The sequence below is a fragment of the Schistocerca piceifrons genome, chromosome 2 (genome assembly GCF_021461385.2).
Source record: "Schistocerca piceifrons isolate TAMUIC-IGC-003096 chromosome 2, iqSchPice1.1, whole genome shotgun sequence".
NCBI lineage: Eukaryota > Metazoa > Arthropoda > Insecta > Orthoptera > Acrididae > Schistocerca > Schistocerca piceifrons.
The window spans coordinates 1,093,739,887-1,093,747,423 of NC_060139.1; the positions used below are offsets into that span (position 1 = coordinate 1,093,739,887).

The 7,537-nt window shown below is 39.3% G+C and overlaps 1 non-coding gene across 1 annotated transcript; it reads left to right on the forward strand.

The window, feature by feature from the left end:
* The first annotated feature begins 406 nt into the window (after positions 1-406).
* Positions 407-569, forward strand: LOC124778122. Its single transcript, XR_007015849.1, has one exon. It is a non-coding gene; the product is annotated as a U1 spliceosomal RNA (small nuclear RNA).
* Positions 570-7,537: the final 6,968 nt, after the last annotated feature.

Below are 7,537 nucleotides of genomic sequence, written 5' to 3' on the forward strand. Positions count from 1 at the left end.
GTTCATTCTGATTCTCCATTCTGTGTTCTGTTATTGTCAACACTATGGCTGAAGAGCGGCGTAGCATGCCGCTGACAGTCTATCTGATTGTTCAGGTATTAAAATAACAATAAAGGAAAACAAAATATTGAGTGCCGTCTGCTGTCGCTTTAGGGAACTAGTCGGGTGAGTCGAGCGGAAGAGCCTGCACTTGTGGAATACACTTTTCGTGAAATGGTACCCATAAGCGCTGTCAACCAATCTGGGAACAAAATAATCCAGTCTCGCGGTGACAAAAATATTTATCTTTATTTGTCAGCTATGTATATTGCAGGCGTGGTGACAGTTAAATGTGACAGTGATATGTGCTCGCTGCGTTTCATGCGCACTGTATGCGATAAAGGAGCGAGTGTTTTCCATTTAGGGCATACTTACCTGGCACAAGGGATACCGTGATCATGAAGGCGGTTCCTCCAGGACGAGGCTCTTCCATTGCACTTCAGTTGAGCTGACCCCTGCGATTACCCCTAATGTGGGTAACTCGGGTGCATAATTTTTGGTAGTCGGGACTGCGTTACCACAGACCCGGTCTAGTTGCAATTATGCACAGTAGATGGGTGTGGACATGTTAAATAGTCTGTTTACAATATTTACTTGTTTGAACATCTCTACATTTTTATTCTAGAGGTGATTGTTCTTTATTCTGCAAATGTGTGAATTTGTATTGGTCACGAGTGTACCGTTGTGCGCTGGACATTATCAGACTTATACCCTAAGAATTCCCAGATAACATTGCGTTTTCACGTGACGACACTGTCTTCTGGTTTACTGTGACAGCTGTGGGCATTGAATTTTTGCTAAGAATATGGAATGCAATGATTGGGTAATGTACACCCTTGGTAGCTGAGTGGTGAGCGCGACGGAATGTCATACCAAACGGCCCGGGTTCGATTCCCGGCTGGGTGTACTGTTGTCATATCATCATTTCATCCCCATCAACACGCAAGTCACTGAAGTGGCGTCAACATGAAAGACTTCCACTACGCGAACAGTCTACCCGCCGGAAGGCCCTAGCCACACGGGTTTCCATTTCCATGGGTTAATGCTTTTCGTTGCTCTGAAATGTGCTGCCGCATCCATTTTCGGCCAAGAGCCCTCTACAATTCGTCACGTTCAGTTTCTTCGAGAATAATGTAGTATACCCATCCAGTTGAGCTGCCTACAATGTCAGCCTCCTCTCTTGTACTTATCTTGCATGACCATTAATGAACTCATCGTTTGGTGTCTTCTGTTGGCTCTGTGGATCGTGCCTCAACTTCTCTGATTTGTGTGCCAGTGTTTCAGTAGTCTTCAGTGCAATTTGCTTCTATCTGCGCAGCTGCCGAAACTTTGAAATGAAGGAGTAAACGACAGCCTGTTCTTGTGCATTTGCAACGCTACTGCTCAAAGTTTGCACTTAATGTGGTTTTATCAAAGAAACTATACTTCATATGTATTTAAAACATTTAAACATAAGCGTTACAATAAATATCCCTATATGCACTGGAATCAGCATTAGTCATCCTCCCTTTCACCGACTTCCTTACTTACTTTCGCAGCTACAACCCAAAGCCATCTTACAAAATTTGGAAAACTTAATAATTCAAAATTCTATGATTATGTTGTAATCACACCGGGTGTGCGCGAACGCAAACGAGGCGAGGGACACCACAGGCAAATGCAGCTGCTGCTGCTGCGTCCGCTGTCACACTGCTTCTGCGGACGCATACCTTATTACACAGCAGCTTTTGCGTTAGCAATTGCAAACAGCCACTCCGCTGCAAATCTGTTCCGACATAACCTGATGTCAGCCGGAGTGCTGGGCAGGTTGCCACTGCGTCAGGCACGCTCTATGTTAATACACACATGGTATATAATGAGCGTTTCAACGACGCGACCCAGCCGTTGCTGTTTTATCCCTATTCCGCCAATGCTATTTTACCCTTTGAATAGATACACTTTTCAAAAGAACTATAAGTGATAAAACAATGAAATTTTTACTGCATATATACAGGACTATTACAAATGATTGAAGCGATTTCATAAATTCACTGTAGCTTCATTCATTGACATATGATCACGACACACTACAGATACGTAGAAAAACTCACAAAGTTTTGTTCGGCTGAAGCCGCACTTCAGGTTTCTGCTGCTAGAGCGCTCGAGAGCGCAGTGAGACAAAATGGCGACAGGAGCCGAGAAAGCGTATGTCGTGCTTGAAATGCACTCACATCAGTCAGTCATAACAGTGCAACGACACTTCAGGACGAAGTTCAACAAAGATCCACCAACTGCTAACTCCATTCGGCGATGGTATGCGCAGTTTAAAGCTTCTGGATGTCTCTGTAAGGGGAAATCAACGGGTCGGCCTGCAGTGAGCGAAGAAACGGTTGAACGCGTGCGGGCAAGTTTCACGCGTAGCCCACGGAAGTCGACGAATAAAACAAGCAGGGACTTAACCCCATGCGATTTCTTTCTGTGGGGTTATGTGAAAGATTCAGTGTTTAAACCTCCTCTATCAAGAAACGTGCCAGAACTGCGAGCTTGCATCAACGATGCTTTCAAACTCATTGATGGGGACATGCTGCGCTGAGTGTGGGAGGAACTTGATTATCGGCTTGATGTCTGCCAAATCACTAATATCGAACATTTGTGAATGCCTAAAAAAACTTTTTGAGTTTTTGTATGTGTGTGCAAAGCATTGTGAAAATATCTCAAATAATAAAGTTATTGTAGAGCTGTGAAATCGCTTCAATCATTTGTAATAACCATGTATAACACATATGCCTCAATTTACGAGTAAAATGAACGTAATACCTCTTATGGTGTTGAAGAAAAAAAATTTTATTCTTTCACTAGGAAAATTACCTTTGTTTGTACATTAATTATTATAAAACAGTTTCTGATTGTTTGGTGGTTCTCAATTTTCTTGTAATAACTTATTACCATCGGCAGTACAAATTGACCAAATATTATGTTTCTAATCCCATTAGTTTATCAAATAATGGTACCTAAAAATAAAAAAGTATTTTTTAAAATATCCGTTTAAAGTTTACTATTGCAATTCTAGTATAGTTATTGACGAGAATTTCTTATCACTAATATTTTCCTGCACTATACTGAGCATCATCTGAATCATACTGATCTTCTTTTCTATCTGGCTTCTTTTGTGCGTTTTAAATTAGCAATATCTACTTTCAGATTCTCTCTTTATCTACTTGTACCAAGGATTTTGCAGTATTTCCACTAGCATCCAGTTTTCTAATTACACCATCATTGAAGCATAAAATAGCATCGTAAACACCAAATTTGAGGGCTATAAGCTGAACAAATACAGTTTTTGGTAACCAGTTCCAAATGACAGAATTCACACATTCATTTAAATTTTGGGTTTTCCCATGAAGACATTTCTTCAACAAGGTATCTTTACAAAGTTCTGTAAATATGGGTTTGATTTCATTCATTACTGATGCAGGTAAAGAACATTTGTGATCATATCTGGCACTTCTCATGTACTTGCACCATGTGTCAGGATCATTCGGGCTAAGACCATGCACTGGATTTCCATTTGTAGAAAGCTTATGGAAAAAGATAGCCCATACAGCTTTTTGAATGTTTCCTAAATTCCTTACATTTCTTCTTATGGCCAAGCCATAATAATTCTGTAATCAATATATTTCCACATTTGTCAGGCGACCTTTACCACCTATTTTCTTACCATCTTCCAATACTATTTTTGACTTTTCTTTGAATAATCTCTTCTGGACATGCCCAATGCACATTAATTTAGAAATTGTGACATTAGGACCATAGGTGTGTTCTGCAAATACCCAGTCATAAGCCTTGCTGTCACCATCTCCTAAATACTGTGTGCGTCTGACACCTCTGTTTGCCACTGAACGATTAAAAATCCTGAGAACTCCTGCTACTCCATCCCACCACTTGGACCAGTATAATTCATCTGACAGTTATGTTAATGCTTCATCGCCTGTAGATGATGGATACGCAATCCATTGAAATGTTGCGACTAGAAGACGATGCCACTCGGCTGATAACCTGTGAAGATATCATAGATGTTCATGCTCTTTCTCAGTTCCACTGCCAAAAGTTTCACAGTACTTGCTTAAAATCTCTACATCAATTACCTTGCCGGTATCAAATGATGTAACTGTCACGACACCATTTAGTGAAGTGTGTCCACGTTTCTGCCAGCTGCCATCAAAACATGCACAAATATCACTACTTTGGCTGTCATCACTTTCCTTTAGTGCTTCTTCAGCTGCCTCCTACATTGAGATGTTACAAACTTCAGCAACAGCAGTACCACTAACAGTATTGTAAGTCATAAAAAATTGCAGGATGATTTGAAATTTCAAGTAATGCACAGAAGAGTTTGCATGCCTCCGCCCCTTTACCAATAGATCTGAAACCATAAACTAGCCTTATGTTGTTCTCATATAAATTATTATTTACCATTTTTATGTCATTGTTGCAGCAACTGCACCACATTTTGAACAACTCAAAGTCAGGTTTGAAACAACCCCTTTACGAAGACATTGATTCTCACCCGAAGATATGTCACCATGTTGGAACTGAAATCACTGAGCATGCTAACGTTCACCATAATATTTCCAAACGAATGTTCGTCTCCACAAGCTGACTGGGAGGAAATGCCTTGAAGACACTAGTTTCTTTCTTGATGTGATGATTTTCTTTATGTCTAACATTCTTGGGTCCTTTGACCCACTAACCTCATTTACCTTTACGGATTTATTTTCTCTGAATTTTAATATAGGCGAGAATTTCCTTATTCACAGCATTTTTATGAAAACTCGGAACCAAAGAAATTACGAATCAACACGTGCTTCACTCACAACAAACTTCAAGTACAACCATAAACAGTCGAAAACAATAACAAACGCGATCAGAAAAACGAGTATTGATAGTAGATACAGGGTAGGAAACATGGAAGCGATAAAACAATATAAGCATGAAACAATATACAAGGAGTAAAAAGAATGTTGTGCATTATCTCTGCATAGGGCAAAAAGGAAGGCGTGGCATTTAAATGCCAGATTGCACAGAGCATAAGGAAAACCATCGTATCTCACGAAAAAATTGTCATAAAACAAAAACTGTTTCACACAGGAAAGACCAGGCATTTCAAATATGCTAAAACCTAAAAATCGAATTTTTGAAGCCCACTTCCCTTGCGTCTCCCCGTAAAGGTGGACCCATGTTAATTTAGGCAAGTGTTTGACCCATTTCTGAAAAAAAACTATTTAATGCAGGACCTTGAATAATTTTGCTGTATTTTACATGATGCTAATAGGGTCAACTGTAGTAAAATCTACTTTATCCATTTTATAGTTTTTAAGAAATACTTTTTTTAAATTTATTAACAAAAAATATTAAGTTTTTTCTGCAGAAAATATTTTTTTGTGAACTTCCTGATGGGGCAATATTAATGAATGTAGTACCAGAGGTGGCTTTTTATGTTATTCACAGTCTCTGAAAATTTAATTCATTTATCTATGATAGTTTCTGATATAATGGGGCATATGTACTGAAAATTTTAGTTTGTGGGAAATTGACTTTAAAGAAAAAAAAATTTGAAATTTGTTACTTACAGTTCATTAAAAGTGTACTGCTGCATATGATGGCCCTTCTTTGGCCTCTGGCAGGTCTTCCAGCTTCTTTTTCACCTTCCTGGATGTTTGTCTTGCTTTCTTGGTCATATTAAATGCAGACCTGTTTGCATCGGCTATCCTCATTTTATAGGAATGTTGTAGCCCAGTGATCATATTTTCACCAGGATTAATTCCCAGATTTTTCAGTACCCAACACTTTCCAGAACTCCTAGTTTCATTGTCTGCATGCCTACATATACAGTTTTAGGAAGGCGATTCCAATTTATGCTGTTGAAACATTCATTTGGGTCCTGTGTATGCTCATGCAGACATTTCCTTGGAAAGTCAGGATGAGCCAAGTCTCAGAAAATAGGTTTAATTGCTGTAATAGCAGCAGCAGGAAGAGATTGCTGGTGAGAATAAGATTCTCCAGTTGCCTGAGCCCTATTGTATTTGCACCACGAATTTTCTCCTGATGGACACAATCCATGACATGGCTTATCATCAGTAGATGCCCAAATATTTCTCTTCATTGCCTACAGATTTTCTTTATTTCTCCTAATTGCCTGCCCATAGTACACCTGTAATTTTCTATTTCAGTTTTAGTTAACCGACCCTGTCCGGGCAACAATTTTCCATCTTCCAATTTTTTCCTCTCATATCAACAGTTAGTTTTCTCAGTCTTGTTCCCAGACGTTTTTGAACATGGCCTACACATTCTATTTTGTTAATAATGGCATTTCCATATGACTTAGAGTCCACCACATTGTTGTATGCCTACTGTCACCATCGCCCAAATGTTTGGTGTACTGTACGCTTCTTGTTTCTACAGAGCGATTAAATATTTGTTGCGCTCCATGAACTTCCATACCACTACTTGTTGTTCTAAAATTAGTAACACAGTTGTGTTCTTTATGTTCATTGACTTTTCAACATTTGCAATATTTAGACATTATCTCCACATCTAACACTTTACCGGTGTCTACACTCGTGGCAGTCACTACTCCATTCAGAGAAGTATGTTCTCTTTTCCCCCAACTTCCAACAAGTGCAACTGCAATGTCCGAAGATCCATCATTTTCTTCTACTGGTTCCCAAGCAGCCAGTTTCATGCTTTCCTCACTGACCTCACATACAGCTTTCTCTAATATTGCAGTCAGTTTTTCGAATTTATTTGGTGGTTGATGTAAGTTCATCACTGAACAAAATGTTCTCCCTGCAGCCATGCCCTTGCCAATGGATCATCAGGCATAAACTAATCTAGTATTGATTTCATAAGGGCCACTTGCATCTGGTTTTGAAGAACTCATAAATGAAATCACAGCTGAGCATTTAGTGCAAAATAAATCCAAAGCAATTGCTAGGCCTTTTCTCCCACTGGCACTGTTACAAATTTTCACACTCTGTGACTCACCACACTGTCCACATTGTACAAATTCAGAAACATACATCTGACAACATTGTCAAATGTATAATAATGTTACTGCACCCCTTGTCACTTACAGTAAATTCGTTGTAACTCTCTTCAAATGGTGAGAGCTTCTTTGATGATGCACTTGTTGGAGAATTACAATTACAAACATCGTTGCCAGGCGACATAAGCTCTTGTACAGAAAGCTTTCTAAACTTATTTCCTCTAAATTGTCGTTTCTTGAAAATGCCTTTACGTTTCGTCATCTGCAATAAGCACAGCAAAACACACGTAGACAAGCACTGCAAACGTAAGTATAACAACTACTGGCACTCACACTTGAACAAAACTAACCGCGTGCTTCAAAGCATGTTGTATACAAACAGCAGAAACAAAAGAATACCGACCGTTCCATTCCAAGGATAGCCAACACACTCGGGAGTAAAAAACAAAGAAATCCCTAACGTGCAATGTAGGG